We start from the raw sequence: 11,561 nt of genomic DNA on the forward strand, positions 1-11,561 counted from the left end.
AGCGCGTTTTCTGTTAAATATTAAAACAATTATTACATACTTTAACACTTTACTTGGAAAACAACTTTTAGTAATGATTATAATCTCTACTAGTTCCCAACAAAGATAGCAGGCATGGAGAGGTATTGTGAACTATGTATCTGCAATAAATATCGTTGTATTTCTCACACAAAGTTAGTGAACTTCGCAACTTCACATATGAGGCACTTGGACAACGAAGAACAGCCCTTCGATTCAGGGGATTATACTTCAGCACATCCACACATATACTTGCTCCGACCTAAAAAGAAAACATCACTGCAATATGTAACAAACAGATAGACCAAAGTTAAAATATATAATTATACATATTTTATTTCAGGTCCTTTATGCAATCATTATATGGCAATCATCTTATGTCAAGTAAGTGAAATGAATTGTCCATAATGATATTCTTGCAAAACCTTTTCTGTTCGAAAATTAACAATCATCCCATTGCGGCTGAAAGCATTTCTACTTCCATCCTTTCATTCTGCCCCAGGTAGGTGGTGAGACAATTCGAAACACAAATAGAAAAAGATCAGGGCTTAGTATGGTATGTGCAAAGAATTTCTGCCAATTTTTTCTTATACAGAAAAACTTTATGGTTGGGACACCTGATGAGCTAGGCGAAATAAAACATTACTTTATTTGGATACGAAATGTTTGAATGTTCACTATATTGAAGTAGTTGTTTTTCTACACTAGTACCTTACCCAATCAAAACTACTTTCCCCACTTCTTTGCTGTCTATCTAGGGTTTTCAATGTCATTATTTGCTCTGCAGTGGGTTTCTGTCTAATTAAGTTTTGAAGTTTTTTTTTAACATAGCTTGAAGTCCATATGGATGTCACATAAGAAAATATGTTCCAACAACAGCATACAAGGAAGTAAACTGTCTCGGAAAAAATGTCTTTCTCTAATGACTGGTATAGAAAAGCCTTAAGAATAGAGAGGTGCAGTGAAGAACCATTCCCTTCTGACTATCCCTCACATAAAAACAATTCCCTTCTGACTATCCCTCACATAAAAACAATCTTCAATACCACATACTGTTCTTTCTATTAAATATTTATTGTTACCAATTCGTCCCAAACAGTTTATATGTGTTTTTTTTTTTTAATTTATAGAACAATGAGCGAATGAAGAATTTTTTGCATGATATATAGTTATAGACCCAAAAATATGAACTGAATATCTAGCTTGGTACAATTAATACCAGGGCATTCGATAAGTAATGGCAACAATACTGTAAATCAGTGCTCCTAGTGGTGACCATTGGAATCTTGTAGTATGTAACATAGCAGCGATTCTTTCATAAACCTGCAATATTGAAAGCCTTGAAGTAACCATATTTTGTAAATATCGTCACTATTTCTGATTTGTAGTAAATAATACAGCCCTAGAAATTGTCCAGTAGGTACAAATAAAAGTGCTGCATAAAATCCAAGTTGCAAGAGAAAAAAGTAAAATCAGTGCTTTAGGGGATCACAAGAAGCCTGTGAGAGAGAAGTCCTACCATATTGAACTACTGCAAGATGGGTGGAAGCTAAGCATTCGCTTTCAATCAAGAGTTGGCATCCAAAGAACTTTAGTTTGATCAGTCACAGAGATATCCAGAAATGATGCTGCAGATGGAGTCCGCCATCTTCTAAGGATTTGGCAACGTATTTTTGACAAGTCAGAGGACTATATTAGAATATGTCAAAAGTAACCTAAATAAATTTAGTGTGAAAAGTAACTATGTTGCCATTACCTACTTTTCGAATGCCTCAAATGTATAACAAATTCCTAGTATTTTTAAAATAACTGTGAACTTGACTTCAAAATCGAGTAGTCTTCTTTATGCAACTTCGAATATAAATTTTGTTGCTAGGCTTCTGGTCAATGGTTTTCTATTAATAGACTATGGTAATAAAATTACACATAAACAATCAGTTTTCATGTACAGACCCAAAACAAAATTAGGGCCACCTAAATTTTTCAAGTTCCAGTTATAACATATTGCACATGCTCAGTGCTTACTAAGATGGCCAAAATTTTGTTTCTACATACTACAATAATCCAAACTAGATTTAAAAATAGGAAGATAAGATTCAATACATGCAATAGGCATAAACAAATGCATAATACACAGCATGTAACCAAATCAATAATTTCTAGCATGAATGTGTATATCAGATGCAGCACAATCAGTGATCACATTCTAACGTGTGAAAATTCTTTACCCAAGCAAGTCAACTGTTAAACACAGCTTGATGTTCCTATAATAAGTACTTATGAATAAATTTTGACTCAACGAAGGAAAAAGGAACAATTTTAAATTCTTTTCAGACACAGTATTTAATATCGGAGAATAGGGGCTGTCAAGCACTCTTGATAATCATGTCAAAATAATACTGTTTCATAAATTTCCTGCCCATCTATCTGCACACAAAATATCTACCTTATGCAAGTTTTCCTGAATGAAATCAGTCCTTTTCTCATAATTATTATTAAAAAGCATAAATAAGAACTAACCTCACCAAAAAGCGTGTTCAGTGACTGCATAACATGATTCTTGAAATATACCGCACTTATCTGTGTCTCATTCTGCTCCAACTCTCTGAAAATACAAATGACATAATGAAAACAAACTTTTACAACATGTCGTACAAAGCAAAAATACTTGCAAATATTAGTTGCATGATCTTTCTCCATATCTCATTCTGTAAAATAGGAATGCACTATGTTCACAGCTTCCAGTATTACTTTTAGCAATTTTGATGTTGTTACTGTTGTTGCAAGTTATCTTGAATTTCATGAGTGGGGACAAAGGGGTAAAGGGAAGGAAGCACGTAACGGGGGTGGAGGCAACAAAGTAGTATACGCATGCTCAGTATTATAATCTCTTGTCAAGAAACATAGAACTATTTTCTTCACTGCGTACCGGTAGTGTTAACATGAGCAGCAATCTCAGTGTAATAATTATGGTGGGATCACACCCCATGAAGAAAAAGTAACTCTGTTATCCACAGTGGATAAAGGGAAATTATGGCAAATAATTTAAGTGTTGTAAGGGGGAAAAATTAAATAAATGTTTGCTGGAACCTCTTGATAAAGCATATGAAAGAGCGGTTAAATATTCTGGCAAAAGTATTAGTTCTATGGAGAGAATTAAGAAGAAGATTCAATTAGGTATGTAATGTCCCAGATTGGCCATCCCAACATTAAAAACGGTAGCATGTGGAAGAGAACAACACCAGGATCGCCAGTGTTGATTGGAAACGACTGCTAGATGGAAGTACAGTTGCTCCATGCAATTCAAATGAGAGTTATAACATGATTTATTATGCAGTAGCTAGATGGCAATATAATGAAACTGACAAAAACTATTACCATCAAAGCCTGTAAGGCTGAGCAATCTGTTATATATGTGATCAGGGGTAATGTTCAGAAATTATTGTTGTAATAGTTATGTACTATGTGTGTACTGTGAGCGACATAGAATGAGTTAGTGTTGTAAGTTATTTTGTTACAGTTCTACAAAACATACTGTTTTATTCCAGAATTAGGACTCATGGTAAAGTTGAAGTGGACGAGTTCATTTACCATGTCATTCAGGATACAATCGAAGAATTCTATCTCGTTCAGAAAGTGGTACCAATGGTTAGGAAGATATTTCTGGTTTCGGAACAGAAAATTGGGGTGGTGGAGTTATTCTTCACTCCGTAATCTCCTAAAAACAAAGGGGTTTGTATGGAAGAAGTGCCAGAGCAAGAGAAAGTTCCTAATTGAAAGAGCAAACATTGTGGACTGGCGCACACGATATATTGCTACCATGAAACAATTTACGCAGAAGAAGTAAACACCTCATCTGATCTCTCTGTACTTCACTACTGACTTGAGTACAGCAGGTACCAGATGTTAACAGCATCTAATAAAATCTCGAATTCTATTCACTGAAGTTAAATGCTAAGAGCTACGATAATAAAACATAAAAGTTACATTCGCATATTTAATAATTATATTAACAAATAAAATAGCAGAGGCACTATACAATTTTCTCCAATTTCACACAAGTTTATTTACGAAATATGATTAACACATTGCGACCACAAATAAATTTAGCAGTAGGATTTGTCACAATTCATGTTCAAAGTGAGCGTTTTATTTTTAATGCCCATTTTAAATTCTTAATATTTCCACAAATACAACCTACAGTATTTCAAATAAAACTATTTTTCACGCATATTTAATTTAGTGATTACGTGGCATGTTTATTTCTTCCAGAGTTTATTCTGCACTATTGAAAAACAGCCCATCTCAGTCCTTACATGTTACCTATAGCCTAACAATCTTGGTATAGGCCTATCCCGTCATTTAAACATTTACTGAACTATGAAAGTAGGCTACATTGAAAAGATATAAGTAGTCTTGTATGTATGCCCAAAATTCTATGTTCTGGATTCTTAACGTGTTGTTTTGAAATTTCCAACAGAAAGGAACACTGCAGTAAAGAAAATCGTGTCTAGAGACAATAAAATAGGGGGTAGGCCTAATTTCATAGAAGAGGTGTACTGGGTACAAAGGAAAATCACGAAACACATCTTAATGACATCATACTTAAGATGCTATGGTCTATGTTAAAGAATACAAAAACAGCCACTTTAAATTATTTTTTAAAATATTATTAATAATAATTAAGGCATACCAGTATATGGAAATAGGCTATGTAAAGTATATATTTTCCGTAATTGAATAGGAGAGGCCTACCTTCTGCATAATAGCCTATGTTGTTTTCCCGCTAACTTAACCTCACTGGAATTATTATTTGTTGTCTTTGTATATTTAATTGACTTTAGAAGAGCAAATTATACTAAAGGATATGCTACTGGAGCTAAATGACAGCTGTGAGTAGTATGGGATGAAGATAAATGCAAATAAGACAAAGAGCATGGTCATAGGAAGAAAAATACATAAGATAAACTTGTGAATTCTAAATGAGGCAGTAGAGCAACTGGACAGCTTCAAATACTTGGGGTGTACTATATGCAGTAACAGGAGCTGCTGCCAGGCAGTCAAAAGGAGGATAGCAATGACCAAGGAAACTTTTAATAGAAAAAGGAGCATCTTTTGCGGACCTCTGGAAAAAGAACTAAGGAAGAGACTAGCGAAGTGCTTAGTATGGAGGTGACATTGTATGGAGCAGAAATATGGACATTACAACGAAGTGAAGAAAAGCAAATAGAAGTATCTGCAATGTGGATATGGAGAAGAATGGAACATGTGAAGGGGATAGAGAGAATAAGAAATGAAGCTGTGTTGGAAAGAGTGGGTGAAGAAAGAATGATGCTGAAACTGATCAGGAAGAGGAAAAGGAATTGGTGGGTCACTGGCTGACAAGAAACTGCCTACTGAAGGATGTAATGGAAGGAATAGTGAACATGAGAAGAGTTCGGGGTAGAAGAAGTTATCAGATGATAGACGGCATTAAGATATATGGATCATATGAGGAAACAAAGAGGAAGGCAGAAAATAGGAAAGACTGGAGAAAGCTGGATTTGCAGTGAAAGGCCTACCCTTGGGCAAAACACTAAATGAAATAAATGAATGCCTTTTCTTTTATTAAGTGCCAGTGGGGCTTTGGGAGCGACAGGGTACAAGCAGTGAGTGTGGGAGAACAGTAACCCCCAACACACCCAAAATTACACTCAGAATTAGGTTGAGATATAGCTAACACATTACTTTGTTAAGTAGAACATACAGTACCTGGCTATATACTATATACTATATATACTATATATACTATATTTTACATATTACTTCCTCATTTGAACTCTGGTTTCCTTTCTTAAGCAGAATTCACATTACATATTTAATTTTTAAAGAATATTAAGTATAATTACAATTCTAACAATGTTAATTCAAGAAATATTGATAAATAACCAACCACACCTCATTTTTACAGAAATTTCAGTATTTCGTACGACCTCCTTTGGCTTTAATTACAGCTTCAATTCTCTTTGGCATGCTTACAATACACTTCTGTATTATTTCCTGGATCCTCTCATTGTGATTCCAAACATGTATCAGCCTTTCAATAAGTCGAACTCTCGTAGTAATAAATTCTTTTGTCATCTCTATTTTTACGAGTGCCCAGATGTTCTCAACGGGATTCAAGTCCGGTGAGTTTCCTGGCCATGGCAAAAGTGGAATGTTTTTGGAAGCCAGAAACGCTTTGACACTCCTAGCAATGTGGCAAGGTGCACCATCTTGCATTAAAAAAATATTTCTCCCCATTTGGGAACCATTCGTTCAGCTGAGGGATAAGCCTGTTTTCCAATACATGGATATATTGATCTTGTTTCATTGTTCCCTGAACAATGTAGAGTCGTCCTGAACCTTTGCCTGATATCACAGACCATATCATGACTGATATTGGGTGTTTAACTGTGTTAACCAGTCATCCAGGAGCAAAATTTTCTCCCTTTTGTCGACGAACAAACATTGCTTTGTCCATCAAACACTGAAAGGTTGATTCATCGGAGAAGCAAACCTGAAAATTGTCAAAAAAAAAACTGATAAAAACTCTAAATGAAATACTGTATTTAATACTTAAAGACAAAATTGAGAGTTTTTATCAGTTTTTTTTTGACAATTTTCAGGTTTGCTTCTCCGATGAATCAACCTTTCAGTGTTTGATGGACAAAGCAATGTTTGTTCGTCGACGAAAGGGAGAAAATTTTGCTCCTGGATGACTGGTTAACACAGTTAAACACCCAATATCAGTCATGATATGGTCTGTGATATCAGGCAAAGGTTCAGGACGACTCTACATTGTTCAGGGAACAATGAAACAAGATCAATATATCCATGTATTGGAAAACAGGCTTATCCCTCAGCTGAACGAATGGTTCCCAAATGGGGAGAAATATTTTTTAATGCAAGATGGTGCACCTTGCCACATTGCTAGGAGTGTCAAAGCGTTTCTGGCTTCCAAAAACATTCCACTTTTGCCATGGCCAGGAAACTCATCGGACTTGAATCCCGTTGAGAACGTCTGGGCACTCGTAAAAATAGAGATGACAAAAGAATTTATTACTACCAGAGTTCGACTTATTGAAAGGCTGATACATGTTTGGAATCACAATGAGAGGATCCAGGAAATAATACAGAAGTGTATTGTAAGCATGCCAAAGAGAATTGAAGCTGTAATTAAAGCCAAAGGACGTCGCATGAAATACTGAAATTTCTGTAAAAATGAGGTGTGGTTGGTTATTTATCAATATTTCTTGAATTAACATTGTTATAATTGTAATTATACTTAATATTCTTTAAAAATTAAATATGTAATGTAAATTCTGCTTAAGAAAGGAAACCAGAGTTCAAATGAGGAAGTAATATGTAAAATATAGTAAAAATGTGAGTGATTATAATAATGTGGCCAGGTACTGTAGAACTGAAGTTAGATCGAATCTCGGCTAAGCCAAAGGTAAATATATATTATTGTAAGTAATTGAAATATACTTATAACAATTACCCGTAATAGCAACTAGTGCATGGAAAGCTCAAGTAGCCTATTTTACTGAATTTATATTGTATTTTTGGTCCAGGGAAAAATACTCGTCTTTTATGACTATATTACTATGGTTCACTGAAGTATGGTGCCTTAAATAATAAACTTCGTCTAAAAAAAAACCTGCATAGCCTATTCGACGATTTTCACTTTCAAAATCACCTGAACTTCCTGGGCGCTAGTTTCACCTACCCTTATTCTATGATATGAAAAAATACAATATTTGTTTATATTTTTACTATATATTATTATGACATCAGTTACGACATTGTCCCAAACAAAACAACTCGTTTATATGTATATCCACAACAGCTGAAATTTAGTAGACCTACACCGTTTGTATAAAATTAGCAAAAAGCAAAATACGCTTCAAACATTCTTCGAGAAAAAATTTTTTTTTTTTTCAAAATTAAATCTTTGCTGGTTTCAGTATCTCTTTCCCTTTATTTTTACTACACACTAAATTACGCTTACATAAATTAATTTATCTCAGAAAAATATAATATTTTTAGTTGTGATCATCTTGTCCTGAACAACTGAATATTAATAATTTTCAGGTTTTAATAATACTGACATTGGATAATCAAGATTTCTTTTCTTGTTATCAGGACATATTCCAAGAAATTCATCATCAACACAGACAACAGTGAGATTATTAGGCCTACAGCTACCTACCAGATGAGCCAATTCCAGGAGTTCTTCAAGAACAACAGCAGAAAATGTTCTTTATACATTAAGCAAAACACAAAGTCGAAAGTCATCTGGAAGCAACTTTTCTGTAGATACCTATTTAATTAAGACCACCTCTACTATAAATAAGACTATGGATCGTCAAGCTGCAATTTTTATATATGCCACTTATTTCATATTCAGAACTGTGCAGTAACCCCAGTTTCTTAAATTAATGCAGGATTTTCGTCCAGATTATTCTCTCCCCCTCCCCAAGTAAGAAAGTAAAGGGTGTGCGTATGTGTGTCTGTCTAATGCCTACACACTTCACTTGCGTGATTCAGGTTCTGCTTACTGCGGATAGATGGCAGGACTGTGACTCATTTTCAAGTTGCACACTACTCCAGCGGACCATGTTATGTATAATGTGTATCTGTGAACAGTTATGTCATGTACTAGGGTATTATGTGTATGTGTAAGTGTAGTGTAGGGAATGGTTGAGGATGATGATGGTGAGGAAGGGATAAGGGGAAACCCGGTGCCAGCACATAGTCTACTCCTGTCAAATAGCACCAAGGAGGCCACCGGGCTCAATGTCCCCATCCGACAGAGGAATCACTATCAAGAGTGACATTATGCCTTCTCTTCATATGTACTGTGGAGAGATTTAGGATTTAACCCAGGAATATTGGTACACAATTTAGTGATTAGAAGTTGTGCACCACAATCTCTTCTAGTCCCAAGGGAGAAATTTTACATGAAATTTTCTGACCCTGTCAGGAATCGAACCTGTACTGGCTAGTCTGGAGGCAGATAAAAGAAATTGTATATGTAGCATATGATGGATGGCCAAATACGAAATATTAACAATGAGCCAATTATGTACAGTATGTAGCAATCAAGTGTAAAAAAGGTGAGGTATAGTTAGTGGACAGTTGACACCTCTATCCACATACTGACAAGAACACATTAATGGTTGTGACACAAAACATTGTGTAAGGTGCGGTCTATCAACACAAATAATGCGGCAAATGTAACTAACATGCGTCAAATCATATAACATATGGTAAGGATTTTAACCTTATTACATACAATATATAGTTATCCTGCCCACATTCTAAATCTTTTAATGATCTTCAGATGGCAGACATTACAAAATATGTCGTCAGTGTCATGAAATACAATACTTTTGTATTGTCGTCTGCTTAAACCACGCTGAATCTTCTAAACCTGGTGCCAGCTTTTCTATATTCATGATGTTAAGTAAAATTCAATGGTGGACAGTCTTAGAATCTTAGGTCTACATCTATAATTAACCTTAGGCCTATATACTGAAAGTATTTGACAAAATCGGAGTAGGTTGTATCAGAGACATAGCCGCCAATTTTATGCGTGAATATTCACTGATAAAACTGCTGTTAAAGTAAACGTCAGCAGTGACAATCAACATCCTGAAAACCCGATATATCTTCACTGAACTGGGACTTCTGGAAGTAGTCCTCTTATATGCACGGAGAGTAAATATGTCGGTTCTATCGTTTGCTACCCATTGCTTATATGCCCGCTCCCATTTGCACTGCATATGCCTCGACATTGTAAATTTGCTGTCTTCACTCACGAATTTTTCAATTTGAACTTGTTGGCTGATGAGTATTACGCAATTGAGATTGTAGTCGTGTTAGTTACACATTGACGAACGTTCTATCGCTTCGCATTCTCGAGTTACACTCACTGCCTTGAAAAAAAAATGGTAAATGTACCCTCAGCAATTCTATCACAAACAGCACATGAATTATATGAGTTTTTAGGCTTTCACGGTGACTGTGATCAGAACTAGGTTTTTGAGCACCGGTATTTCACCGTTTGCTGGATATATCAAGTTCCAAAACACGATGGAATGCCCAAAAAAAAATAATTCTGAGCACAGGAATTACTAACGACGAACTCCAATCCAAATGATTAGATTTTAGAAACGGTACTTAGGCTACATATAGAAGTCAAAAGCATGAGACTGTGACATTAGTTACGACTTCTCCAATATGCCTAAGGTTATAAAACAAGTCTACCAATTACACAAACGTATATGCAAAACATATCAATAGCCTCAACGAACCAAACCTAACCTGTCACTGATTCTCGATCTTACGAAAACTCGCTTAGGCCTATTTATTTCTCCAGATACATCTATATCAGTTTCATTTTATCATGGAATAATGCAACACAAAATCAGGCGTTAGTTCCGTGTGTGGTTTGTAATGAGATCGAAAATTCAATTATTTTTGTGATAGTAGACATTACCACATTATAATATCGGTAGACTAGCTATAATGAAACTTGAAAACTTAACCTCGCATCCTTCTCATTAATTTTTGGTGCTTAATATTATATTTATATAAAACACCTCCATAAAATTAATTCATAACGAGAAATTTCATCATCTACATAATAATGTAATTTAAAAAAAAGTTAGCTTACATCTAAACTACAAGAATAAGTTCTATACTAACAACGAGACATCAAGATAATAATAGCCACTCATTTTTATAGGCCCTTTTTAATAATTATAATTAATTCATAGAGTTGATCCAATATAAACACCATTTCTGTTAGAGATAAAAAAAACATCAGCCGGTAATTTTACATAAACTCACCATGCGACTTCCAGTACCTTCAGTTTGGAACTAAATGTTCCAAGGAGAACTGCCAACTTATGAATTAATTCACTATCAAAATTCTTTGCTTATATATCTATGAGTATCATCTTTCTGCAATTAAAAATTACAAAATTAATTTAAATTGTTAATTAAATTAAAATGATTGGTACTGTTAGAATTATTGTATGCAGATTTCAAGTAATACTATAACACGTAATATTGTTAATTACAGTTTTTGGTGTTGCCTATCGTGTAAATGGAATCGAGAGAGTTATCGATTAAAAGTGCTAAGTAATGATTGTCGGGGATTGTTGGAATTTGTATAATATTGGTGAATGTTTTCATCATTCATAGATGAATTAATAATATATTACCCTACTATCCGTCATTGGATCTACAGAATTTCTAGCATTGCATTGTATATTAAGTACATGTATAATTTTGCAGATCAGTCCTCAAAATGGCTATGGAGAACACAGTTCATAGTTTCCCTCTATAGATGTCACAGCAAAATGAAAAAGGAGCCGCCACTCGAAGGCGGTACGTCAATTTTCCGCATGTGTATCATAGGATGACCAGTTATTGTAACATTTTTTCGTTACGATTTGCATCACCTGAAGCATTACGACAGAATCTATTTCCGTCGTTGATTTTCATTATTT

General features: G+C 34.7%; 1 long non-coding RNA gene across 1 annotated transcript; it reads right to left on the minus strand.

Annotated features, from left to right (window-relative positions):
• Window positions 1–225: 225 nt before the first annotated feature.
• On the minus strand, window positions 226–11,026 carry LOC138698065 (uncharacterized). Its single transcript, XR_011331677.1, has 3 exons — window positions 10,897–11,026; window positions 2,539–2,623; window positions 226–280 (listed from the first exon to the last, which is right to left on the minus strand). It is a non-coding gene; the product is annotated as an uncharacterized lncRNA (long non-coding RNA).
• Between the last annotated feature and the right edge of the window lie 535 nt (window positions 11,027–11,561).

Source organism: Periplaneta americana, chromosome 4 (genome assembly GCF_040183065.1).
Source record: "Periplaneta americana isolate PAMFEO1 chromosome 4, P.americana_PAMFEO1_priV1, whole genome shotgun sequence".
In the NCBI taxonomy this organism is placed as follows: domain Eukaryota; kingdom Metazoa; phylum Arthropoda; class Insecta; order Blattodea; family Blattidae; genus Periplaneta; species Periplaneta americana.